Below are 27,840 nucleotides of genomic sequence, written 5' to 3' on the forward strand. Positions count from 1 at the left end.
TGTGGTAGCACAGCTTGCCTCTCCTCTAATGGCCAAGACTTGTTCTGACATGCCCCCTGCACAGCCATTCACTAAGAGGATCAGTGTACTACTGTATCTCCACCCCCAGCTCTCCAAGCCCTTTATGTAGCTGAGAACAGAGGTTGTGTGATCATATATAGAAAAAGAAAAAAAAGGTATTCATATACTGTATATTTTTTTATTTATATGTATACAGTTGTTTTGCCTTTCTGGTACCAAAAAAAACTTTATTGAAACATCAGGTCACATAAAGAAGTTAGTGCTGATGTATACAGTGTAGACTAAATAAAATTCCAAATGATAGTTACATAGTTATGTAGAGGTTGAATAAAAACTATAGTCCATCCAGTTAAACGTGTGTAGGTGTGTATGGCCGTAATCATTTCTCACACCCCTGAATGTTCTGATCCTTGAGATGTACGTCCGAGAGTCTTTTGAAAGTAGCCATACTTCCCGCAGTAACTACCTTTTGTGGCAGATAATTCCACATTCTTGTAGCCCTAACAGTAAAGAAACTCCTGCATTGCCTGAGGTAAAAACGCTTCTCCTCTAATCGCATTGTATGGCCTTGTGTCCTCATGCAATCCTTGCGACTGAATAGTTTTTTTTTCTATGCTGAGATCACCATTGAGGTATTTTTAAATTGCTATCATGTCCCCTCTCAGGCGTCTCTTCTCCAGGGAAAATAAATCCAGCACTTGTACATCATCTTTAGAAGAGGCTTCCTTCTGGGACGACAGCCATGCAGACAAATTTGATGCAGTGTGCGACGTATGGTCTGAGCACTGACAGGCTGACCCCCCCTTTCAACCTCTGTAACAATGCTGGCAGCACTTATACGTCTGTTTCCCAAAGAAATCCTCTGGATATGACGCTGAGCACGTGCACTCAACTCCTTTGGTCGACCATGGCGAGGCCTGTTCTGAGTGGAACCTGTCCTGGTAAACCGCTGTATGGTCTTGATCACCATGCTGCAGCTCATTTTCAGGGTCTTGGCAATCTTCTTATAGCCTAGGCCATCTTTATGTAGAGCAACAATTCTTTTTTTTCAGATCCTCAGAGAGTTCTTTGCCATGAGGTGCCATGTTGATCTTCCAGTGACCAGTATGAGAGAGTGAGAGTGATAACACCAAATTTAACACACCTATATATATATATATATATATATATATATATATATATATATATATATATATATATATATACTTAGTGAAGCATTTAGGAAGGAGACAGTTATTTAGGTTACAGATGACTTTATCTATAGGAGCTATGCTTTAGTGTTAATACAAAATTATCTAGATGTACCCAAACCACCATCAGGGTTCTGTAGATGGGGTGCGGATGGGTACTTTAACCTCCCTGGCGGTATGATTCTGTCAGGAATTCTGTTCCAAAAGCGGTACAATTCTTTTCATGGAAATTTGGCGTTATGTATTATAGGCCTACAATTCTTAGTAATTACTGACTTAAACCTGACCAAAACAAGTCTCTAGTAGACATCCCAGATGTGATAAATTTGAAACACAAACAAGTGAAATATAATCTAATCAATAATATTATTTTATTATTTAATATATAATATATATAATAAAATTAAATTATTGATTAGATTATAATTCATGCGTTATATATTATATATATATGTGTGTATATATATATATATATATATGTGTGTATATAGATATATATATATATATATATGTGTGTGTGTGTGTGTGTGTGTGTGTGTATATATATATATATATATATATATAACGCATGAATTATCAAATCAATAATATAATTATATATATATATATATATATGTGTGTGTGTATATAGGTATGTATATATATATATGCATATATATATATATATATATATGCATATATATATATATATATATATATATATATATATATATATATATATGCATATATATATATATGCATATATATAATATAAAATGTGTTATGTGTTTTGTGCAACGTTTTTTTTTTTTTTTTTTGAATTTCCCTCTCTAGTTCCGCTCCCATGCAGCATTGCTGCTGCAGGGAATGGAACTAGGAAGTCCTCCTACCGACAGACGAGCGGCGGAGATCTCACTGGCGGTCACAGCAATGAGAGCTCATCGCTGGATCGCCAGGATAAGGTAAGAGACGCTCAGCTGCGTTGTCTGCATAGCTCTGCCATTCACCCCGAGCGTGACTCGGGGATACCGCTAATAGCAGAAAATTCCTACCCCGAGTCACGCTCGGGGATACCGCTAGCGAGGTTAAAAAGGGACATGACACTACCTGAGCTCCATTGTTCACTTACATGGGTCATTGCTGACAAAGCCTGAAATCTTTAAAAACTGGCACAGTTCTTTTAGGAATTGCAGCCCTCTTTAAAATGTCTTTGGGCCACAAAAACTAACATAATGCATAGTAGCAACTTTTTAGGCCAAGTCACAAGGCCAGGGTGGATGTTGGAAGTCAACAACACCTTCAAAAGCAGTTCATTGGCAAGCTAGTGTCATTAGAGCAAGCATACTATGAGGGCAACTCAAGAAATTAGGCTACTTCTCATATCACAACCCTATGAAAACAGAAGGTCAGTTGCTACCCCTCTACTTTTAATGCATTTGTAAATAGATCCACTAAAACTTTTACCTATTTATCAAAAAATACATTTAAATATGAATTCAACTCTTCTCCCCTGGTTTTCCACTTTGTTAATTATTGTTTGTTTTTTATTAATATTATTATTATTCCTCTCTATTTGTAATTAGTAAGACTAACAAATGGGTTATTTACCTTCCATCTCCTATGTTCGACCTCCTCCTAGTTTAAAAATGATACTTAGGTAGAAACTTAAAGAGGAAGTAAACCCTCCTCTGTAACTTTTACTTATAGGTAAGCCTATGATAAGGCTTACCTATAGGTACTGTAAATATCATAACATGTACCGTTTAGGAGATATTTACCTTACATGCAGCCAGTGACGTCACTGGCGCATGCGCTCTGAAGGAACGGCCGCTGGTGCCATTCCTTCACAGCCTCGTGCCGTGACCGTCGGCTCTCGCTCGCGTAAGCGGGAGTGACGTCACCGCGGCTCCGGCCAATCAGATGTTTAGATGCCGCGATTCCGGAAGACGGGCGACTGAACATGTCGCCCGTCATAGAGGTAAGCGGGCGGCATGGCGGGGGCTCACTCTAAGGTAAGTATTTCATAATGAGCTAGTATGCAATGCATACTAGCTCATTATGTGTTTCTCTTTCAGGTTGGAAAAAAAATATATTTTTGGGTTTACAACCTCTTTAAGGCCCAAATTTTTATAAAAATACAAGAGCAATTTTCAAATGCCAGCACGTACACTAAAATGTTGTATTGTACTGTTTGATGCTAACCTGAACAATGACAAACTTGGTGAAAACATGCTATTTCTTAAGCTATTGGACTGCTGCTGCTACTGCAAAGTGCTCCATTGCCTATTACTTAAAGTAGAAATATGGCCTTCCATTAAAAAGGGCTTCAGCATCTGCACTTATATATTTTCCTGCAAAGTCAAATCTAGACATGTCCAGAAGGAAAAATTTTGTTTTGTTTCATTTCAATTTGGTATTTACGTAAATTAGTTCAGTTAAATTCATTTAATTCCTTTTTGGAATTTGTTTTGTTTAATTGAATTGGAATTGATTAGAATTTTCCGAATTTGGAAAATTTGAATCAATTCTAATTCCATTTAAATTGCATTCACATTGAATCTCATTTGAATCGAATTCCATTCTAAATCAAATTTATTCTATTCAAAATTCCTATTTTGGAAGATGGTTATATTCTTTCCATTTCATTCTATTCTGTTGTTTTTTTATCTATTGCTTTTTTTTTATTTTCCATTCTATTCTTTCTTTTCTATTATATTCTATTAATTTCTATTTTATTCAAATTTATTCTATTCGAATTTCGGAAAATAGTTATATTGTTACATTCTTTCTATTATATTATTTTCTATTGTTTATTCTATTCTATTCTATTTTATTTTCTATTTTATTCTTTTCTATTCAAATTTGAATGTATTCGATTAGAAATTCGAATTTTGGAAGAAGGTTATACCCTTTTTATTTTATTCTATTCTATTCTTTTCTATTATATTCCATTCTTTTTTTCTTTTATGTTTTCTTCTATTGTATTCAAATTCTAATTTATTCAATTTGAAATTGGAATTTCAGAAGATGGTTCTATTTGTTCTATTTTACTCTTTTTTTTTATTCTATTCTATTCTAGTCTATTCCTTTATTTTATATTCTATTGTATTCTGTTCTTTTATTTTCTGTTCTATTATTTTTTTTACTGTTTTACTCTATTCTTTTCTATTTTATTACTTTCTTTTCTATTCTATCACTTTATTTTCTATTCTATTTTTTTGCTATTCTTTTATTTTGTATTCTGTTCTGTTTTACTGTATTATATTCTTTTATCTTCTACTCTATTATTTTATATTCTATTATATTATTTTCTATTCTCTTCCTTTATTTTCTATTCTATTTTATTATCTTCGAAAATTCAAATTCCTTTTGAAAACTATTTCGAAATTGAAAACTATTTGAATTAAAAACTATTAAAATTTGAAAAGTATTCAAATTAATTTTGAAAACCATTCAAAATCGATTCAAAAACTATTTGAATTTGAATTTCGGCCAAAATTTTGTTTAGTTATTTCAGATTAGTTTAATATTGTTACTATTGTAATTTGGAAATTCGAATTTTGAAATCTGAATTTCAATCCAGAACGAAACAAACCGCACATGTCTAGTCAAATCCAATATTTGTTGATCCTGCCAGTGAAGCCCACCTAATGCAGATTTATTTTATGGTGTGGCAATGATATTTCACAGCTCCTGGATACAGATCAGAGTTGCCATCCTCATGTAGGCTGAGACTGCTTACACTAAAATGAGATGAAAAGATGCTGCAGGGGGTGTGGCTATCAGCATTGTCACTGCTGATTTATAAGCCTGTAGCTTGTCAATCAGCACCTAGATACACCTAGTCCCACCCACTGCTTTGTGGAGTGACAGCACTGCACTGTCTTTGTTGCTAAAAGCCTCCCACTGTGAGCTGCAGTGTCTGGGAAGGGGATCATGTGGAATGCAAATATGAAGGAGGATTTGGCTCAGTCAGGAAAGATAAATGAGGATTTTTTATTTACTTTCTTAAGCCCCATACACACGCCACGATTATCGGCCGACCGATCGTCTGACTTTTGTCCAGAGTTGTGTTTTGTTGGTTGGAATGTGCCTAGACTGCACAAAAATGTTCTCACCCAACAAAAATCTACTTCAGAAGTGATGTCATGTGTTGGTTTGCTTTCTTTGTGTTCTTTCTTCACTGAGCATGCCTAGTCTTGCTCATAAGATTTTTCCCTGTCGAAATCTGTACTGACTGCACGAAAATCGGGCGTGTTTTGACGGCAGACAAAAATTTTATAGTCTGCACACCAGATTTTTTTTGGCCGAAAAAAGTCGGAGTCGGTTGTTGGAAGCATCATACTAACAAGCCGAAAATCTGCAGATCGGACGTTGGCCAAAAATTCCCTGCCAATTTTCGACGCGTGTGTACGAGGCTTTAGGCTTCACATAGTAAATGGATTTGGTACTGTAACAGGAAGTCAGCTAAATCTGGGAATGTAGTCACAGGAAGGAGATACATTTCCACCTGATTTAGAAAGTCCATTAATTAATTTAGGGTGTTGGCTACAGAGCTAGCCAGCAGGAAGTTGAAAGGCCTTCACCTGTTCAGAATGAGGGAGTTAAGGCTCTATAATTGGTTCAGAGAAATTCCTATTGTTTGCTGCCTCCAGAAGCTGTGTCCTGAAGCCATGTGGGCTGGGAGCAGGAGGACAGTCAGCGTGTGCCTCCCGACAGGATGTGTGGGCCTGGGAGAAGACCCCCCGGAGTGATGTGTGCCCGGGACGGTAACCAAGGGTGAATACGTCTCAAAGGTGAGAAGACGAACTGTTGATGTGAAAGAAACAAAAGGACTGTGTTGCCCTGTGAAGCTATTATAAAAGGACTATTGAGTGTCCGCTATGTGACAAGGAAGTCTGCCCGACGGTAGGTTGGAGACAGACACTTAGGCAGGTTCCAGTTGTGAGAAGGTAGCCGCCCACAGAGGCAAGGATTTATTTTCTGTTTTATTTTATTTTGGATGTTTTGCTGCATACAGCCTGGTGAAGAAAACACCATTTAATAAACCACACTGTTTGTTTGCAAGCACTTGTCGGCTACCTCTCTGGGAAAACGCACCCCCCAAGGGGTCATCCACACCCGCCACCGAGCTAATCCCTCACATATGGTGGAGGTATGCAGTGGGCATAAGCAGAGATCCCTGCAAGGAAGTGCAAATGTTTGATGAACTTTATCTGGTGCATGAGATTGCACAATCTATGTGTGCAGGAGAGAAGATCCTGACAGAAAAAAAAAAAGTGTTTTAAAGAGACAGCGGTCTCAAAAATTATTTGATGAACTTTGTTGTGTCTGGTGCAAGTGACTGCACAAACTGTGTGTGCAGGAAAAGAGATCTTGCAAGAGAGAGAGAAAAACTACATGTGTTAAAGAGACAGTGGTCTGAAAAATTTTTGCTGCACTGTGAAAAATTTGTTTGTGGAGTTATTGAAGATGGGGCGTTCAAAACGCCTGAAGAATGCAAAGATAGATGAAATGAGAGACCGGATTCTATGGATGGAGGGGATGTTGCCGTCTGAACCAGCCCCATCCATGCCTAAAGAGAGTCTACTAAAGAGGAAGGTTGTTGTCCCTAGCAACACTGATGAAACCGCTATGGAGACGCAGTGTGCTCAGATGAAAAGTAAACTCAAAATGGAGGAGATGTTGAAACATCTGATTATATCAAATGCAGCTCAACAGCAAGCAAATGCAGCTCAACAGCAGGCAAATGCGGATTTTCAGCAGAGCTTTGCAGCTCAACAAAAGGCTCATCAAGAGAGCATGGCAGGCTGGAAACAGAGACGCCAGCAGCCAATGGAGGCCATCGGTTTGGAGGAAACCGAGTATGTGTGCAGGGCTGAGTTGGATGCCTTGCAACGGAAAATGGAAGAAAAGGAACAAGCCTTGGAATTGCTTAAAATGGAGCATAGAAACTTGCAGGAAATGAATGAACTACTCAAGTCTCATGTGTTACAGTGGGAAGAATCCACTGCTCTTCTTTTGGTCGAGTTGCAAAAACGCAGAGAGACTATAATGGAGAAAGATACCATCCTCATGGAAAAGGAAAGTGAAATTCAGACTTTGCAGAAGCAAAGTATGGCTGATATGTTGGAGTTGCGTAATCAGCTGGAAAAAAGTCTTCAGTCTTTGGGAGCTACAAAAATAGACCTGCAGGAGTCGCAGGAACAGAATGTCGCTCTGAAAACGACATTGTCTCTCAGCGACAACGAGAAAAGTGAAAGAGAGGCTAAATTACTGAGTACTGTGTATGAGCTCACTACTTTGAGCAATGTGGTAAATGAATGGCGTGCGGACTGTGAAAGTTGGAAAGGGGAAGCCCAACGTGTCCAGCAGCAGTTAAAGGAGAAAGAAGCCTGTGTGGCAGAATTACATTCTTATTCCCAGATGCTAGCCAATGAGGTGAAGGCTCTTATGCAGGGAAAAGAAGATTGTGAACATAAGAGGGAAAAAGTAGAGGCACAGCTTCTGGAATCGCAAGTCAAGGTGTCAGAAGGTGACCGATCGTGTGCTAAGCTGTCAGAGAAGGCAAACCGACTGCAGGTTGAGTTGGACAATGTTACAAATCAGCTTTCTCAAGCAGACAGCAAATCTAGAGAAATTGCGGAAGATTTTTCTATCTTGGAATCGCAGCTGCAAGACACGCAGGAACTCTTACAGGAAGAGAGGTGTCAAAGGCTGAGTTTTAGCACAAAGCTCAAACAAATGGAAGATGAGAAAAATGGCTTCCTGGAACAATTAAAAGAGGAGGCGGAAGCAAAGAAAAACCTATCAGAGCAAGTCGCAACATTGCAAGCTCAGATAGCGGTTATGAAAAAACGCATGGAAGAAAGCGTTGGTTCATTACAGTGTGTTGAAGATGTGAAAAAGAAGTTTGATCAGATGCTTGGTGAAGAGAAGAATGTGTCTGCAAAATATGCAGAAGAACGCGCACGTGCAGAAACGGAGGTGCGTGATAACGAGAGCAAAGCCCTGTTCTTGGCTCGCTCTTTGGAGGAAGCTCTAGAGTGTAAGGCTGAACTAGAAAGTGTTAAACAGCTGCGTACAGAAATGGAAGAATTGGTCAGCTCCAAGGATGATGTTGTGAAAAGCGTTCAGGAGCTAGAAAAGTCTAAGCGAGCCTTAGAACAGCAACTAGAAGAGATGAAGATTCCGTTGCAGGAACTGGAAGAGGAATTCCAGGCAACAGAGGATCTGTCCCAAAGAGGGGATAGTGTGCCTGATGCAGTTTTTAAAAGGATCAGTGTTTTGGGGTCTGTCCGGAGTGAGCCTCAGAAATGTGATGACACGTGGCTTGAATCACCCCTTTGGAATAAACCGTTCCTTCAAAAACTTCAAGCATTGGAAAATGTATCATTAGAGCTTCAGCAAACAAAAGAGTTGTGTAAGAAATGTGATGATTTCTCAGTTCAGGCTGAAAACCTAGTGGAGAAAACTAAAGCGGAGAAAACTAAAGCAAGTGATATAAATCTGGGAGAAAAAAGCAAACGCCACCTAGTGGAGAAAACTAAGGCTGTTGGTGAAAACGTGAAGCAAATGAATAAGTGCCTTTCAGGGAGTGTTTCCAAAATGGAACTGGTGAAAGACGGGTGGCAGAAGTTTGATCGTGATCTTGAGATGCATTCCATGTGGAATTCAGATAGAGAAAAGGAACTAGGTGACTTTGAGCGGTCAAATAGTTCAGCAGAAAGTGCATTGAAGAAACCTGTAAAAGAATGTGTTGCAGTTCCATGCTTCTTCACTGATGCAGAGAGGAGGTCTATAATGGATACCACCCAGATCGCTGGGTTCAACTGTGTTGTTGCCTTTGACCCCTATGTTGGTGGAAGGAAAGTTGATGATGTTCTGGTTGGCTTCTTCTGTGAAGAGTTTGGCAAGAAATATAAACTCAATATCAAATCAAATAGTAGGCCTTTACTGCGACTCGCTCAGGAGGGCGAAAAGTTTAAGAAGTTGATGAGTGCAAATGCTTCAGATCTGCCTATGAATATGAAATGTTTGGTGAATGATATTGATGTCTCTGGGAAAAGGAACAGGGGTCACTTTGAAGAAATGTGTGACAGCCTGTTGTCTCAATTGGAAAATCCTCTGCACAGCATCTTAGAGCAAGCAAAGCTCAAGAAGGAAGATCATTCCCTTTTACAACAAAAAGTCAATGATTGTGTACAGCTGTATGGAGAGGCAACTCAAGTCACAGAGGGATGTCAAGAGTCCCTACTTGGAACAAAGCTTAGTGAAGCAAAGGTTCTCAAAGTTTGGTGGAAAACATTTATGGATTGCAGAGAGAGGCGTCTTAAGAATGTTGAAGACATTAAGACTAGCCCAATTGAGTTGCCTATGGATCACGGTCCTCCGTGGTGGATTGGACAGACGGTTATGAGGGACAAGCTGTCTGACATTTATGAGAAAGCTGTCAATGAAGATGACAGAAACGAGAAGGAGCGAAATGATGCCAAAAATGCAGTTGAAGAATGTGTATATGAGATGAGAGACAAACTGTGTGGCATTTATGAGAAATCCGTCAATGAAGATGACAAAACAGTTTCATCCGGAAGCTTGAGGATAATAGGAGGCTTATCAGTGAGTCAGCAGTGCTTGACACATGCGTGCCTGGAAATCTGTGTCCCAACCCTAGGGTTGAAACAAGAGGGGGGGGTATGTAACAGGAAGTCAGCGAAATCTGGGAATGTAGTCACAGGAAGGAGATACATTTCCACCTGATTTAGAAAGTCCATTAATTAATTTAGGGTGTTGGCTACAGAGCTAGCCAGCAGGAAGTTGAAAGGCCTTCACCTGTTCAGAATGAGGGAGTTAAGGCTCTATAATTGGTTCAGAGAAATTCCTATTGTTTGCTGCCTCCAGAAGCTGTGTCCTGAAGCCATGTGGGCTGGGAGCAGGAGGACAGTCAGCGTGTGCCTCCCGACAGGATGTGTGGGCCTGGGAGAAGACCCCCCGGAGTGATGTGTGCCCGGGACGGTAACCAAGGGTGAATACGTCTCAAAGGTGAGAAGACGAACTGTTGATGTGAAAGAAACAAAAGGACTGTGTTGCCCTGTGAAGCTATTATAAAAGGACTATTGAGTGTCCGCTATGTGACAAGGAAGTCTGCCCGACGGTAGGTTGGAGACAGACACTTAGGCAGGTTCCAGTTGTGAGAAGGTAGCCGCCCACAGAGGCAAGGATTTATTTTCTGTTTTATTTTATTTTGGATGTTTTGCTGCATACAGCCTGGTGAAGAAAACACCATTTAATAAACCACACTGTTTGTTTGCAAGCACTTGTCGGCTACCTCTCTGGGAAAACGCACCCCCCAAGGGGTCATCCACACCCGCCACCGAGCTAATCCCTCACAGTACACATTTAGACTGTCATATAGGAGCCTTTAGCTGTTTTTAATAACATCTAGTTTCAATGTTTACTTTTATATATATATATTTACATAATATATTTCTGTATTAGTAACATATTTTTATCTTTATCTTTAAAATGAAGAAATGCATAGTAGCCTAGATGTTTTACTTGAAAATATAAATGGCCAGCCTGAAGAAAGAGACTGTTATGTCATTAGAATTTTGGAGCACATACCAATGTGCAGTTAACAAGCGTACCCTGTTCTTACTTATTTTAAAATGCATTCCTATTTGTTCAGCTAGTCTTGATAAATAGTGTGGTATTTTCTAATTCTAACTCTGCTTTGCTTCATCACACTCATGTGAGTTGTTACTGCAAATATCCATTCTCATTATTGTTTATGAATAATTTCATATATGGTTCTAGGTCCTTCAAGCATAATGTTTTTATAGAGAATGTCAATCTAATGTATTTTTGTTTTAAGTAAAGGAGTTGTATAGACAGAAGGTTTTTTTTTTTAAATCTTAATGCATACAATGTATTAAGATAAAATGCCTTCTGTGTGTAGCATCCGCCCCAGCGACCCCTAAAACTTACCTGAGCCCCATCTCTATCCAATTATGCCCGCGAGTCCCTCCGCCGTCCAGGACTCTTTCTCTTGTTTGGCTGAGACATAGCAGCCGTATCATTGGCTCCCTCTGCTGTGAAGGTCAGTTAGCGAATCAGGAGAGGGGAGGCGGGGTCAAACGGCAGCTCCATGTCTGAATAGACACACAGAGCAGCAGCTCGGCTCGGGTGGCCCTATAGCAAGCTGCTTGCTGTGGGGGCACTCGACAGGAGGGAGGAGCCAGTAGCAGCAAAGAGGGACCCGAGAAGAGGAGGATGCAGGCTGCTCTGTGCAAAACCAACAGCACAGAAGAGGTAATTATAACATGTTTGTTATTTAAAAAAAAAAAAAACATGAGACTTTACATTCACTTTAAATTCTATGAGATGATCATTGTGTTTCTACAATATTTTAATAATGGTATTGATGAGCAGAGACTGGAAGATTTATTTTGGAATGCCGTAAGGCCCTGAGGCTCAACAGTTGTTCAGGAACTACAATTGCCATCATGCCAAGTCATGTCTGTAAATTTCAGAGTTTTACATTTCCTCATGGGACATGTAGTTACGCAACAGCTCGAATGCAATAGTTTGGAGATCCCTGCCATCAACTCACTTCCTCTGAGCCCAGGTTTTCATAGAAATGCCTTCTGAGGTTGAATTATTACACCAACTTGGTCATAGATTATGACTGCATGGCACAGGGCTCATACATTATTCTGAGTACCTTTATCTGTAGAAGTCATTATTGCTCACCACCACCAGAGCAGAAGAGTCATAAATCTGTAACTAGACAAAGGAATGTTAGAATAGCGGGATGTTTTTTTTTTTTTTTTTTTTGCACAGGGACACGGTGTTAAATTTGGACTTGGCACAGATGCACATGAGTGGGAGTAAGTATCACAATGCCATTTGATTAGCAGTGGAGGGGAATGAGTAGTCAGTGGTAGTAGCTAGATGGATAATAGAGTGTGAGGAGTTTAAATTACCTGGCACGAAATTTTGTCAGAACGCCAGGTTACTAGCAAGGGGTTTTTGACAACTGGTCTACTTGGGCAGGTAAATGGCATCTATACTGTGCATTTAATACCTAAAGCTATTCTAGAAGCAAATAGATGTATAAATCTTTGAATAGACCTTCCAGACATCACAATCAGCTTGGTGTCCTCATTATTTTCTTCTGAAGTTAAGCAAAACAGCTTGGTCACCTGTTGCCCCCCTGGACAGTGCAGGGGCAGCAGCAGAATGCTGGACAGACTGGACAGCGCTGGACAGTGCAGGGGCAGCAGCAGAATGCTGGACAGTGCTGGACAGTACAGGGGCAGGAGCAGAATGCTGGACAGTGCTGGACAGTGCAGGGGCAGGAGCAGAATGCTGGACAGACTGGACAGCGCTGGACAGTGCTGGACAGTGCAGGGGCAGGAGCAGAATGCTGGACAGTGCTGGACAGTGCAGGGGCAGGAGCAGAATGCTAAGGTCATCACTCTCCTTCTGGCAGTATGTTCCTTGTCAGCATATACTGTAAGCACAAACTGGAGATTGATTGGTTCAGAGTGCTGCCTTTCCCTCTCTCAGTCTGAGCATACTGTACAGGGAATTTCAAGTTACAGATAGCAAGATAGATTCAGATAGTTACATTAAAAAAAAACCATTTCATTGCCATTCTTGAAGTAGAACTATAGGCAAAATGTATTTTTCACTTTGGATAGAGTAAGGAAGGGCTATAATATATTTTGCCATCTGTGTCCCATTGGGAAATTAAGGGAATGCCTTGGGACCCCCCAGGTCACCAAAACTAGTGACCCCATTGCTAAATTTCCCCAATTATTTTTCTGAGGACAACCAAAAATTTGAGATTTTTTTCTTACTTTCATTTTCAATAATAATGGTAAACAGAACAAATAGAGAGAGTGAATCTCTCCAATGGGGACACAGGCACAAGAAAAATCTAATTGGTATTCTAATCTATCTCCATCTATCCAAAATGAAAAAAAAGGTTTTGCCTTTAACCACTTACCGACCAGCCGTAGTTTTACTCCGGCAGGTCGGCTTTATTACGCAAAACGATGTACCTGTACATCACTTTGTGTAATAGACAGTGAAGTCATGTGCTTGCGTGCTGATTGGCCAGAGGGGGAGCCATTGAGCTGGTCCATGCGATCACTCCCCATGGAGACAGATGTATGTAAACAAAGCAGACCGCTGTTCTGTCACAGATAAACACAGAGACCTGTGTTACTACTATTTAGGAACACAGGTCTCTGTGTTCATCTATTGAGTCAATCCCCTATACAGTTAAAAAGCACTCCCTAGGAGCACACTTAACCCTTTGATCCCCCCTGGTGTTAACCCCCTTCCCTGCCAGTGTCATTAGTACAGTAGCAGTGCATATTTTTAGCACTGATTACTGTAGTAATGTCACTGGTCCCGTCAAAAGTGTCAGTTAGGCATCCAATCTGTCCGCCATACAAATGACATAAATCTATCCCCTAGTTTGTAGATGGGATAACTTTTGCGCAAACCAATCAGTATATAATTATTGGGATTTTTTTACCAAACATATGTAGCAGAATACATATTGGCGAAAAAATTTGATTTAAAATTTTTCGGATATGTTTTATAGCAGAAAGTAAAAAAAAAAAAAAAAAAAATATATATATATATATATATATATATATATATATATATATACATATATATTTTTTCAGAATCATCGCTCTTTTGTTTATAACGTAAATAATTAAAAACCGCAGAGGTGATCAAATACCACCAAAAGAAAGCTCTATTTATAGGAAAAAAGGAAATCAGTTTTATTTGGGTACAGTGTCACACGGCTGCGCAATTGTCAGTTAAAGTAACGCAGTGCCATATTGCAAAAAATGGCCTGGTCTAAGGGGGGGTAAAACCTTCCGGTCCTTAAGTGGTTAATTATACTCTAGTGAATACATGCAGTAATTGCATGATTTGGTGTTTTAAAGGATCATTTGGAAACATGTTACATGTTCCACTTGTGTTTAGAGAAGCTGCTCCCCGCTGCTCTCTGTTCCTGTGACAGCAGTACAGGGAGAAGTTCCCTGTACCAGCTGTCACATTTTCAAAAGAACTTATCCTTTAAATCTAGTTCAATTTTAATTTTCAGATTTGAATGGAGTATAACTTTAGTTAAAGGTCATTATTTAGTTAAATGCAACCATTATGTGCCAACAAGCCTAAAGTGATACTAAAGTCTTGTTTTTTTTTTTCTTTTTTGTTAAAAATAACAAACATGTCATACTTACCTGCTTTGTGAAGTTGTTTTTCACAGCGCAGCCCAGATCTTTCCCTTTTGGGGTCCCTCTTCTGCACTCCTGGCCCCTCCCTCCTGTAGAGTGCCCCCACAGCAAGCAGCTTGCTATGGGGGCACCCAAACTGTGCTGCAGCTCCCTGTTTCTATTCAGACACGGAGCCGTGGCCTCGCCCCCTCTCTATCCTCATTGGTTCACTAACTTTGATTGACAGCAGTGGAAGCCAATGACACTTTGCTGCTGTCTCAGCCAATAAGGAGGGAGACTCCAAGGGCAGCTGAGTCTCTCGTGTAACATCGCTGGATCGTGAGGGGTTTGAGGGGAGGCTGATGCAAACAGAAGGCTTTTTATCTTAATGGATATAATGCATTAAGATAAAAAAACCTTCTGCCTTTACAACCACTTTAAACAGAGCAGTGTTTATAATATTCCAAATAATATATGCATATTATTTAAATTATCATTATGACAGCCTTATTAAATAAATATCCATCATTTATCTTAGATTTTATACTGCAGGTAACTATGTTCCTGAGTAAAAATATTGCAGAATATTTTTTTTATCATTACTTAAAGTCCTTGTATGAGCGTCTACTAATTATTCATAATAAATAAGACCATGTACCAGCACAGTCTGTCCTAAAATGCTTAGTGAATTATCTGTATCTTTGGCTGTATTGATTTAGCCATTGCCCATTCTAGTGGAAACATCATTTGTATGCAGTCTAGGTGCTGGAACTGTGCTGCTTTGATGAGAAGATCATTTGTTAAGCCTGCAAAAAAATACAAGTATTAAGCAGTTCAATACATGCGTGGCTGTACTGGCATACAGAAATACTTAATAAAAAATAAATGAAAGCACAAATACAATTTGTTGTCTATAGCGTTTATCATTAATAAATGATTTCTAAACACAGTATAATTTCTGGGCAAAGGAAACCACATGTAAAATGCTGGAAAATCGTAAGGGCCCTTTCGCACGGGCTTTCTGATCCGGTCCGCCTGTCAGTTTTTCAGGCGGACCTGATTGGATGGTCCATGCACCCCTATGGAGCAGTGGATGTCAGCGGTGACATGTCCGCTGACACCCGCTGCTATCCGATCCGATCCGATGCTGTATGGGAAATTCAGACGGATGGAAGCCCTATTCTCCATCCATCTGGAGGATCGGATCGGGTGAAAATGGACAGACAGTCCTTTATCATCCAATCTCCCCATAGAGGAGAGCAGGGATCTGACAGGTCTGTCTCTGCACAGTGAGCGGAGACGGAGCTGTCATCCGCCTGCTCAGCGGGGATCGGTGGATCGATCCCCGCTGAGCAAGACAGAGTCCGCCGGGCAGTAAGCCTGTGTGAAAGGGCCCTAAAAGTGTATGCATGTGGGGCATTTTTTTTAAAAAGCTTGCGTTCATCAGGTAATGGCCACTATTAGTTATAGTTATAAACTTCCCCAGTGGCAGGTGGGGAAGGTGACTGCCAGCAAATGCAGAAGAGGATTTTGAGGATAATATATTCTCATATTTATGATATGAAATGAGCATCAAAACTGTGTGGTGGTGGTGGTGGTATTCATACAGAATACAGCTCACATGGTGAGTCCTGGTCAATGGGTGTAACAATAATTAAATATATAATTTACCCTTTCCAAATGGTTAATGTGAACTTATATTTTCCATAAAATAAAAATGCAGCTAATGTTACCAAGATCTGAATTGTTCATTAAACAGAAAATGGGACAGGTATTACACATAACTTGCTGTATACCATTAACATCATAAGAACATATTTATGAATTTGCTCATTTGCCTGTCTTTTGCTGTCATTGGGTTGCTCACTGTAGCTATGACCTTTAAACCATAAGTTTGCTGACTCAAGCCTTATTTACATAAAACGAAATGAAGATTGAAAACAGCAATCAAATGTTACAAACAGTCTCTAAAATGACCAAATGTATAATTTCTTTATAATAAACTATGGTACTTTCAATTGTCATTTTTTTTTTTGTAGAAAATGCAGACATATAGAATATTTAAAGCAGTAGTAAACAGTGGCTATCGTCCAGACAATGTTCATTTGTCAAATATTGCTTTGGATATTTTTAATTTGGGGCTTCAGAATAGTATTGAAATGGCCACGGTTAGGTTGGTGGGGTGCCAGGCTCTTGTTGTTTGAGCCTGGCTGGTGGATATTGTATTTATGTTAATTAACTTGAGCAATCAATGCTGAGTTAATATAAAGATAGTTTATTAATATTATATATGTTATAAAATATATATAGATTTGTGTATAATATATATATATACAAATTTTAATGGTTATATCAATAAAGGGCCGTGGCCAATTTTCAATCCATATTCTAAGTCTGGTCTCTTTTATTTATGTTTCTTATATATATATTTAGATATATGTTTTTTTCTTCTGATGGGTTCTGTCTACAGTCCCATGAAGGTTTGGGGGGGCATTCATTGCTCCACCAACACCTATGGGATTGTGACAGACCAATCAACACATAATAAGTTGGTATTTATGCTCATTTGCATATTCGAATTTGATTGGTCCATTTTAAAGCAACTGTAATAACGGTTATGTGTGGTTATGACCTTATCTAAGTTATAACTGCGTCAGCAGTTAATCTAACGGCGGGGACAGAAGAGGAAAGTTGTCCCGCCCTCCCCACCCCTATGTTTACCCTATGTCACGGTCCTTTTTTGGATGTCTTTGTACTTGATACTTGATGTCAACTTGAGTGGTTATAGCTGAGTTGATTATGTTTATTGTGGTTGTGGATATTGTATTTATGTTAATTAACTTGAGCAATCAATGCTGAGTTAATATAAAGATAGTTTATTAATATTATATATGTTATAAAATATATATAGATTTGTGTATAATATATATATATACAAATTTTAATGGTTATATCAATAAAGGGCCGTGGCCAATTTTCAATCCATATTCTAAGTCTGGTCTCTTTTATTTATGTTTCTTATATATATATTTAGATATATGTTTTTTTCTTCTGATGGGTTCTGTCTACAGTCCCATAGGAGAAGGGATGAGTGGGATACTCCAACTGACAACTATTCACAGTATTGAGGACAACTGACTTTAGGATGTGGCAAGGCCGCTGCTTCACTCTGCCACTGAAGTGAAGATACTTTAAGTGTTCCTGCTTGTAATTCTCTTCAGGGTTCTAAACTCGGCACCCCCTTTCTCTCTCACTGTGTGGGCGGACACCCGTCCATTGACTCTATCCTCTGGAGTGGTCGCCTTCCTGGGGCAGACCCCCGGGCAAATTCCTTTGTACTCACAGGCACTGTTTTTCCAGAGTCACTGTTGCCTCCACATGTGCCCTTGGCTTTTATTCCCTATCCCATGATGCACCTTTTCTGTGCCAAACCCATGGGATAGATATCAAACCCTGCGTGTCATTGGCTGGGTTTCCTCCACTGTCCAACGTGCCTCACCATTGCACAGACACAGTGGGGACACTCCCTCAGCCCAGATGAATCACACACAGGACACATGGAACAGGCCTAACTGTAAATCCTGCTCCCTGATAAGCAGAAAGCATATAACTTTGGCCTGTTGCTCTGCTGATAAGCAGCCAGAGCCAAAACTATACTGCCTATCTGTTGAAGAATGAGGTGCGCAAACAAAAAATTAATCTCCAGCAGCAACCAAAACTTTAACCTTGATAAAGTAAACGTGTGATGTGCAAAAAATGGGTGCGCTAGATGTGAACAATGTGTGTTGAACCAAAAGGGAAAACACAATGAACAAAATACCTAATATATAAATATACACAGATATTATAAATGGTGCACAATGTGAACATAAACGTGCTATAGAAATATGAGCAGCCCTATCTCCATTCCCAGTCAATGCCTCATAAGGGGAAAAGTGTTGGGGGGAGAAGCCTGCGCCATCACCACCCGTGGTCCGCGCTGCACAGCAGCCACGTTTGAATTTGCATTCGCCTATTTAATCAACTTAACTCTAAGTGTTCTACCTTTTTTAATAAAGTAGTTTAATAGGTAATGCACTATTGCCTGTTCCATTCTTTTTTGGGCACTTTCTGTCACTGAGTTTGAGGGGTATAGGAGAGAAACCAACCCCCACACAGCAACAGGAGTCAGAACAAGATTTACAAGAAAATTCACTGCCTGCTAGTCTGGATAATTTGCCTGATGATTTGGAGAACATTATCACTCACCATCTGACCTGTGAAATACTTGCCTTTGGTAAGAGTTCTGATATAACACATATCGGGTGGAAGAGTGAAAGGTCAGGACTTGATATCTATTACACTGGCTGGTGTCATCTTCTCAAGTGTTTTAATATGTTGAGTTGGTAAGGGTAGTACCTCTCTTTTCTTCACACGTGGGTGCCAAGAGGGATTTGGTGTTTGCATGTCCTCTTCTTCACCTTCATTCACCATCAAGAAGATTTCAGCCTTTTTTTTATTTTGGACTGCTCATATTTCTAAAGCACGTTTATGTTCACATTGTGCACCATTTATAATATCTGTGTATATTTATATATTAGGTATTTTATTCATTGTGTTTTCCCTTTTGGTTTAACACACATTATACTGCCTATCTAGCACCTGACTAGGAGGGTGCTACACGTGTTTAGGAGATTTCATATTACCTACAGGTAAGCCTTATTATAGGCTTACCTGTAGGTAAAAATCACAAAACAGGCTTTACTACCGCTTTAACAGAGTTCCTAACCTAATGCAGGAGGAAACTTGGCTATCCCTAACCACAAGTTCCTATAGAACAATTAGATATCGCTGAGGTTACAACATGCCAACTATGTATGGAGAATAAGTATACCGTGGCTTGTATCCTGTTGCGGTGTATTGAAATGAAGAATAAGCTAATTTGGAAAAGTGTTCTCTAGAGCCAAATGGTTCATAATTTAAGAAATAGAAATAATTGTGGTATTACAAAAGAAGGTGAAGGTGTGTGTGTGTGTGCCCCTGTCTGAAAGCCACTTTATTTTCATGGTGTTACATACAGTATCTCTAACTAACAGTGAATAGGTTAAAACTTGCTAAAAACTAAGTAGCATGGAAAAGGGTGGGATGGAAGATCCAGACCCAGTAAGAGCCAAAATGAGCTCCTATTGCAGTTCAAATGGAGTATAGCTAGTTTCAATTTTAGTGCTGGTACATCCACTAGGATCCTTACTCTAACTCTAACTGCTATCCACACATGCAAAGCTTTGGGCACTTGTAGGTGGCTTACGCCTCTTCCTCAACATGTCAAAGCTGAACAGGTCTGAAACAGAAACATTAGATTTCAGCTCCTATAATGAAACATGACCTTCCTCTAATCTGCTGTATTTATGCTTTGCATGATGTAATGGACCACATGGGCAAATTTCTAATAGTATCAGGTCCTACATATGCATATAAACTATTCCACCACTGCAAAGAAAATGTTTGGTTCTGTTTAGGTGGTTTACTCATAATTGTTTACTTTTAAATGTAACTGAAGCTCACCAAATTTATGATAATATATAAACCAGCTTTATGCAATACACGAGTCGCACATAGAAGATAAAGCAAATGACCCCTTAAAGAGGAACTTCACTGTATCTGAGCACCGCAAACCCAAAACGATATTTAATTAATTTTTATTTTTCAAAACAACCTCACCCATCCATGTCTCCAATCTTTATTTTGCTAGGAAATCACCTTGACCCCCCCCCCCCCCCAATCCCCTAGCATTTCTGGCTATCGGCCATCTTGAGTAAGGCCAGATAATCCATGTAGCATTTCTTTCCTCAAATCCATCTGCCCTTAGCTCAGGCATACAGGCAGGGAGAGGGTGTGCTTAGCTAAGATAACCCTTTTTCTCCTTTCCTGAAGACTTCTGGGGTGTATGACATAATTTGCCTAAGTATGGAAACCAGGAAGTAACTGAAGAAATGTCAAATAAAACAATTTAATATGATATACTTTCCTATCTATCTTAAACAAGATGGATTGTATCTTTTTTCAACCAGACTAACTATGTAACTGGGGGGGGGGGGGGGGGCGTGGCTTGGCCGCAGATGTAGCTGGACGCTGGGTCTGCTCTCTCCGCCGGGTATCCGTATACTGATCCTGTTGGCACCTTATATGCACTGCTTCTAGTGGAACTAACAGCAACACTGCCTAATAGTCCAGCTGTCACCCGATCGTATTCCCGGACTGTACGACATGTCTAAGCGGGATTCTGAAGGAAAAGTATAACAAGGCCGCTCAAAGGTTCTTTGCTAAGCCTGCTGCTAGGGAGGCTCCACTACAGTCTGCTTCTCCTAGTGATTGCAGTAGAGAACAGTTGGAAGCTGATGATACATCTCCCTTGGATGACACTGCTATCAATCTACCAGACTGGGATACTGTAAGTACACCAGCAGACATGCTTGCTTTGCATGCCACGCCAGCTCCACATCCAGATGGACTGGGGCCTACACTCAGGGATATCCTTTCAGTGATTACTGCCTGCAATGTCTGTATTGCTTCCCTAGCTACTGATGTTAAAGGGGTTAAAGCTGAAGTTTCTTTCATCCGTCAAGATATTCAAAAACTTAGAGACTGCACCACAGCTTTGGAAGGCCGTTTTAGCACCCTGGCGGATGATCTGGTGCACATGCAATGTGATCTCACTTATACACATACTATAGTTACCAAACATGCCGCACGGCTGGAAGATCTCGAGAATAGAGGAGGAATAATATCAGAGCCATAGGGATTCCTGAAAGACCTGAAGGGAAAAACCCATTTATTAAAAGGTGGCTTCTATCTGTGTTTAGGAAGGATTTCTTGTTCCCTATGTTTCCTGTGTAGAGAGCGCATAGAGTCCCTTTGCGCCTACTGCCACTGGGTGCTCCTCCTCGCCCCTTCCTATTCAAGCTTTTAAACTATAAGGATAGAGATGCCATCTTATCCAAAGCCAGGACCTTGGTGACTTAAGTATTGGATAACTCTAAAGTTTCTCTATTCCCAGACTTTTCTGCTGAGATACAGAAGCAGAGGGCACAATTCATGGACATTAGGAAGCGGCTGCAAGAACTGGATATACAAAATGCCATGCTTTATCCAGCTAGGCTACCCATAGTGGCTAAAGACGAGGTGCACTTTTTTGACTTTTGACAAGCCATCTCCGGCAGCACAATGGCTGGAACGTGAAGAGAATGCACTTCGAGAGTATGCTGCAAACTGTCGACTTCCTATTGAAAACTCTATCATTTTTCAGTTTCACATTGCCTTTAGGTTTGTGCCCCAGGTTCTTTTGTCAAGGCAGATGTCTGCAAGATAATTTTTTAGAGAGATATCTGCGCTTAGAAACAACAATAACCAAAAAGACATAGACTCTAAAGGCAGCCAGCACTATAGGTAATATTAAACACCACAGGTTAATACAGTATATAGAACAAAAGGCAGCACCAATAAATTGAGTATCAATCACAGTTCATATAAAAGTCCATGATAGAGGTTAAGCAGACAGGATCATCCAACACCAGTGAATAGGATGGGAAATGTTTCATCAATCACCGCACGGTACATAACTGCTTACTGGATAAAATTGACCCTCAAATTATAGAGCGGTCAAAAATGGCAGAAATCAGTCAGATGCAACACTTGATGTAAATAAGGCAATGTGATGGACCAAAAGGCATCTCTCTTCACACCCGGAGTAATGTCACCTAGTGACTTTGGGTGGGGGGCTGCTGCAGCTGGCTGCCTGCTCAGGGCTTGTCCAGGGAGAAGCTGGCTGCTCTCTAGCCAAGGTGTGTTCTTGCCATCTGCCCAGCTTAAGCACGAAGCCGGCAGGAATAGAGAAAGATGTCTGTAAGAGCCTGGTGATTTCCCTTTGAATCAAGCATTATCCTATACTTCATCACTGGGAAGCTTCACATATGGAGTAAGCTAGCTGATACGCTTTCCCCCATGGTTGTCCTACGTGGACTTCACATTGTGACTTGTTTGAGTTTCGGGACCCAGTTGATCCATGTTTTTTTTGTTAAATGTCCTGTCTGCCTGTGTTCCGTTCTATAATATAATTTCACTCTCCTTGCAACAGATTTGTGAAGGTTATATACTTACCTTGGTCATCACAACTCAAACTAGACTGCTCTTCATTTTCATGACTAGTTACAATCTATACGGTGTGGTTGATTTACCCATGGATCCAGTCAGCACTAGACCTATGTGGCTCATCCGGATGGCTATTTATTCCCCTGTACCCTATGGCTAAATGCTCTGTGATTCTTTTTTGGAATGTAAGATATCTGGGTAACCGAGTGAAGTGACTGGCTTTCCAGCGATCTGCGAAGCATTTAGGGCCCTCTGTGGTATGTCTCCAGGAAACACATTTAGCTCCTGGCAATGACTCCCCATTCTCTCAGAGACTGTACAGTCACCACTCCTCTTATGCTAGGGAAGTCAGTGTTTTGATTCCCCATGGTTGTCAATTTTCATGTTTACAACAGGGTATAGATACAATGGGAAGATATGTTTTTTATGCTGTACAGTGGGTACGGAAAGTATTCAGACCCCCTTAAATTTTTCACTCTTTGTTATATTGCAGCCATTTGCTAAAATCATTTAAGTTCATTCTTCTTCCTCATGAATGTACACATAGCACCCCATACTGACAGAAAAACACAGAATTGTTGACATTGTTGCAGATTTATTAAAAAAGAAAAACTGAAATATCACATGGTCCTAAGTATTCAGCCCCTTTGCTCAGTATTTAGTAGAAGCCCCCTTTTGATCTAATACAGCCAGGAGTCTTTTTGGGAAAGATGCAACAAGTCTTTCACACCTGGATTTGGGGATCCTCTGCCATTCCTCCTTGCAGATCCTCTCCAGTTCTGTCAGGTTGGATGGTAAACGTTGGTGGACAGCCATTTTTAGGTCTCTCCAGAGATGCTCAATTGGGTTTAAGTCAGGGCTCTGGCTGGGCCATTCAAGAACAGTCACGGAGTTGTTGTGAAGCCACTCCTTCGTTATTTTAGCTGTGTGCTTAGTTATTTTAGCTGTGTGCTTAGGGTCATTGTCTTGTTGGAAGTTAAACCTTCGGCCCAGTCTGAGGTCCAGAGCACTCTGGAGAAGGTTTTTGTCCAGGATATCCCTGTACTTGGCCGCATTCATCTTTCCCTCGATTGCAACCAGTCGTCCTGTCCCTGCAGCTGAAAAACACCCCACAGAATGATGCTGCCACCACCATGCTTCACTGTTGGGACTGTATTGGACAGGTGATGAGCAGTGCCTGGTTTTCTCCACACATTCCGCTTAGAATTAAGGCCAAAAAGTTCTATTTTGGTCTCATCAGACCAGAGAATCTTATTTCTCACCATCTTGGAGTCCTTCAGGTGTTTTTTAGCAAACTCCATGCGGGCTTTCATGTGTCTTACACTGAGGAGAGGCTTCCATCGGGCCACTCTGCCATAAAGCCCCGACTGGTGGAGGGCTGCAGTGATGGTTGACTTTCTACAACTTTTTCCCATCTCCTGACTGCATCTCTGGAGCTCAGCCACAGTGATCTTTGGGTTCTTCTTTACCTCTCTCACCAAGGCTCTTCTCCCTCGATAGCTCAGTTTGGCCGGACGGCCAGCTCTAGGAAGGGTTCTGGTCGTCCCAAACGTCTTCCATTTGAGGATTATGGAGGCCACTGTGCTCTTAGGAACCTTAAGTGCAACAGAAATCTTTTTGTAACCTTGGCCAGATCTGTGCCTTGCCACAATTCTGTCTCTGAGCTCTTCAGGCAGTTCCTTTGACCTCATGATTCTCATTTGCTCTGACATGCATTGTGATCTGGAAGGTCTTATATAAACAGGTGTGTGGTTTTCCTAATCAAGTCCAATCAGTATAATGAAACACAGCTGGACTCAAATGAAGGTGTAGAACCATCTCAAGGATGATCAGAAGAAATGGAAAGCACCTGAGTTAAATATATGAGTGTCACAGCAAAGGGTCTGAATACTTAGGACCATGTGATATTTCAGTTTTTCTTTTTTAATAAATCTGCAACAATGTCAACAATTCTGTGTTTTTCTGTCAGTATGGGGTGCTATGTGTACATTCATGAGAAAGAAGAATGAACTTAAATGATTTTAGCAAATGGCTGCAATATAACAAAGAGTGAAAAATTTAAGGGGGCCTGAATACTTTCCGTACCCACTGTATACTGGAAGGTCAACATTTTGTGTTGATAAACATACATATCGCTCCGCCTATTTCTGCGGGAGTTCTAAAATCGGTGGCCTAATTTTTAGCACGGCACCCTGGCATTCCTGCTCTCGTAGTAGGGGATTTTAATAATGCCTTGGATGCTTCTTTAGATAAATTCTCAGTTCATACTCAGATGGGCTCCTTGCCTAGAGGCCTAACGACAGTGGAAAACACAAAAAGGACATCGTCCAGACAGGCACAAATGGGCCCCATTCACACATTATCGCATTCCACTCAAGTCATCACTCATAAGCACTGTGGGAAGTTCATAGTCAGAATTGTAGATGTGTAAAATATCCTGGGATTAGTCCCGTGATGTTATAACCTAAATTTGATTTAGGCACAAGCTCAACACAGTGCAGGGAGTAGTCCAGCCATTACTGAGTCTATTTAACTGGAACAGATGTCTTTGTAGTGTCAAATCAATGATTGGTCATAGGGAGCTTGATTCCACTAATGAAATGTGGTCAGGGTAACAGTGTAGGTGAACCACTGGCATAAGATGCAATATCTAATTAGTCCGTGGCCCAGACATTCCCTGTTCGGAATGCAGGGAGGCCAAGTTCATAGAATGGTGGATAATAAGTCCCAATAATTGATGGTAGTTCCGGTCAGCCAGACACCATACAAACTTGCCACATAAAGGTCACAGTGGGTAAATGTAGGGCAGCATAGGATGTAAGAGTTTTGGTATTAGGTTCAGGGTACCTTGGGGTGACTCTCCCATCTTCCAGACCCGACCATTGTCCTACCTTAGCTGTATCCCGAGTCTTACTGTCACTGTGGTCCCATTTTTCCACATCTTTAGGACAGGAGTAGGTATCCCACAAGTAGCGTGGCCGAGTGGTATTGTTCCAGAGTCCTTGGAGCAATTTGCTGTTAGCGGTGCGCCAAACCGCATCCGGAAGTAGACCGAAACTGGAAGTCCATAAGCTGGTAAGCTTCGAACGCAGGTTGGAATGCAGGGGCCCTTCGTGCTGCTTACGTCAAAGCTTTCACATACGTCCCATATGCTTTGTCAGGACCTACCGACGTTGTTCACTCCCTTCATTTTATAGTGAAAATTCTGTTGACCTTATTCCAAACAGGTAAATTACAACGACGGTTAGCGTCATCTAGTGGTGAAGGTTAAGAACCTCTATCTCATTTCAGGAAACGGTTAATAAATCAACCAATCACATTGCATTATTTATCAAATATTTTCTCAATTCAGTCTCATCACATCAACCCTAACGGGCATTTATCCAGGAAAATGGCAATTGTGGGGGAGATATCTCAATATCTTCCTATGTACATCCCCCAGCTGTATCCTCCTCAGCTGGGAGGAAGGGGGGGGGGGGAAAGAAGAGTCTAGATCACAGAGAAAGGGAAAAGAGAGAAAACAACTAGAAACACAAAGAGAGAGATCAGCATGTAATGATTGTAACAAGACTCACTGTATTAACTCCATATTTGTATTCTTAATCCTCTGGGGAAAAGGAGTAAAAGACAGAGAAGAGAAGCAAACAAAAAGCCTGAAAGAGGACATGGCCTTATGGCTCTAAAAATACCTTCAGACTTATCTCCATATTTTACCCATTGGGTGTGAGAGTATTGAGCCTAAAGATCCATAATTTTTCCTTTCTTAAAAGGACCTTATCATGATCACCTCTCCTGGGGGGCAGTTGGAGGGCAAGGCCCTTGGGGCTTCCTCCATGTGTCTCAGCAAAGTGTAGGCCTAAGGGAGTTTCTTCATTAAGTCTAATACTTTTTAGGTATTCTCCAAACCTTACTCTTAGCTGGTGTTTGGTCTTCCCAACATAACGTTTTTTTATATGGGCATTCTCTAATGTACAGGGCCTTACTGGTGGCACAATTTATAAATTGTCTGACCTCATAATTATTTAAACCATTAGAGTCGGAAAAGACATTCGATCTATCAACATAGTTGATTCATTTATGGGAGATGCTGACACGATTTGGTTTGGGAGCTGAGTTTAAAGGCATGGGTCAAACTGTTGTATTCTGCCCCCACTGCTAGGCTACTTATAGATGGGGATCTTACAGATCCTTTCCCACTTCATAGTGGCACACGGCCGGGATTCCCATTGTCGTCCATGCTGTTTGCTTTGGCAATTGAGCCTTTGGCTTCTGATATAGGAGTTTATCCGTGGATAGTAGGATTCAAGCGTGGTATAGGTGAGGACAAAGTGTCGATGTATGCAGATGATACTCTCATATATTTAGGAGATATGGATAAGTCCCAGTGCCAAGTTATGTCTCTGATTACTAGATTTGGGGCCCTGTCTAGTTTTTACATCAATTGGAGTAAATCTGTGTTACTTCCTGTAGACTCTCCAGCTCAGCCTCTTTCCCCTATGGCACACGAGCTCAAAACAGTTGCGTCCTTTAGATACCTGGGGATACAGGTCCTTGTGGACCCACACCGTGGATACCCCGTCCTTGGTTTCTACATATTGAAACCTTGTTTTGAGATCTCATTTGGCGAAAGAAACCGGATAGAATAGGATTAGCCACCTTGCAGTATGGGAAGGATCAGAGAGGGTTGGCAGTACCCATTCCTAAATTTTATTTCTTAGCATCTCAACTCGAACACTTTGGGGATGGGATATTCCAGATCCAGAGGATCCATTAGGCAGACTTCCTCTGGGTAATCCTTCAGAAGCAATCCTCCTCTCACACTTAGAGAGGGATTTTTTTTCACTATTATGCAGGATGGTCCTACATTTGTGCTGATGAAAACAATATGGTCCATGATCAAGAAAAAATTTAGAATTGTTGGTAACCTCAGGGAGACCCCTTTTTGGCAAAACCCTTCTTATGGAGAGTTACTCAAGCTAGAAGGTTCTTAAATCTGGGAGTCTAAAGGAATAAGATAGGGAATCTCACAATTATACTCTCAAAATATATAAAAAATTGTTTGGTTGGTCCCCCTTGGGTGGGCATGAAGAAGAGGGGTCATTTCAAATTGTTAAATGTTATTATAACAAATACAATTTATAATATACAGACATAAAATCAGTGCAGTATAAAACTTGTTTGTACAGCCGTAATCTGAGTGGCTGATTACCAGCAGCAAACCCGGTGACTGATTACCAGGAGCAAAATCCAATGTGTTTTGAGAAATAGAGGTTTAA

The sequence above is a fragment of the Pelophylax lessonae genome (genome assembly GCF_965119305.1).
Source record: "Pelophylax lessonae genome assembly, chromosome: 3".
Classification (NCBI taxonomy): Eukaryota; Metazoa; Chordata; class Amphibia; order Anura; family Ranidae; genus Pelophylax; species Pelophylax lessonae.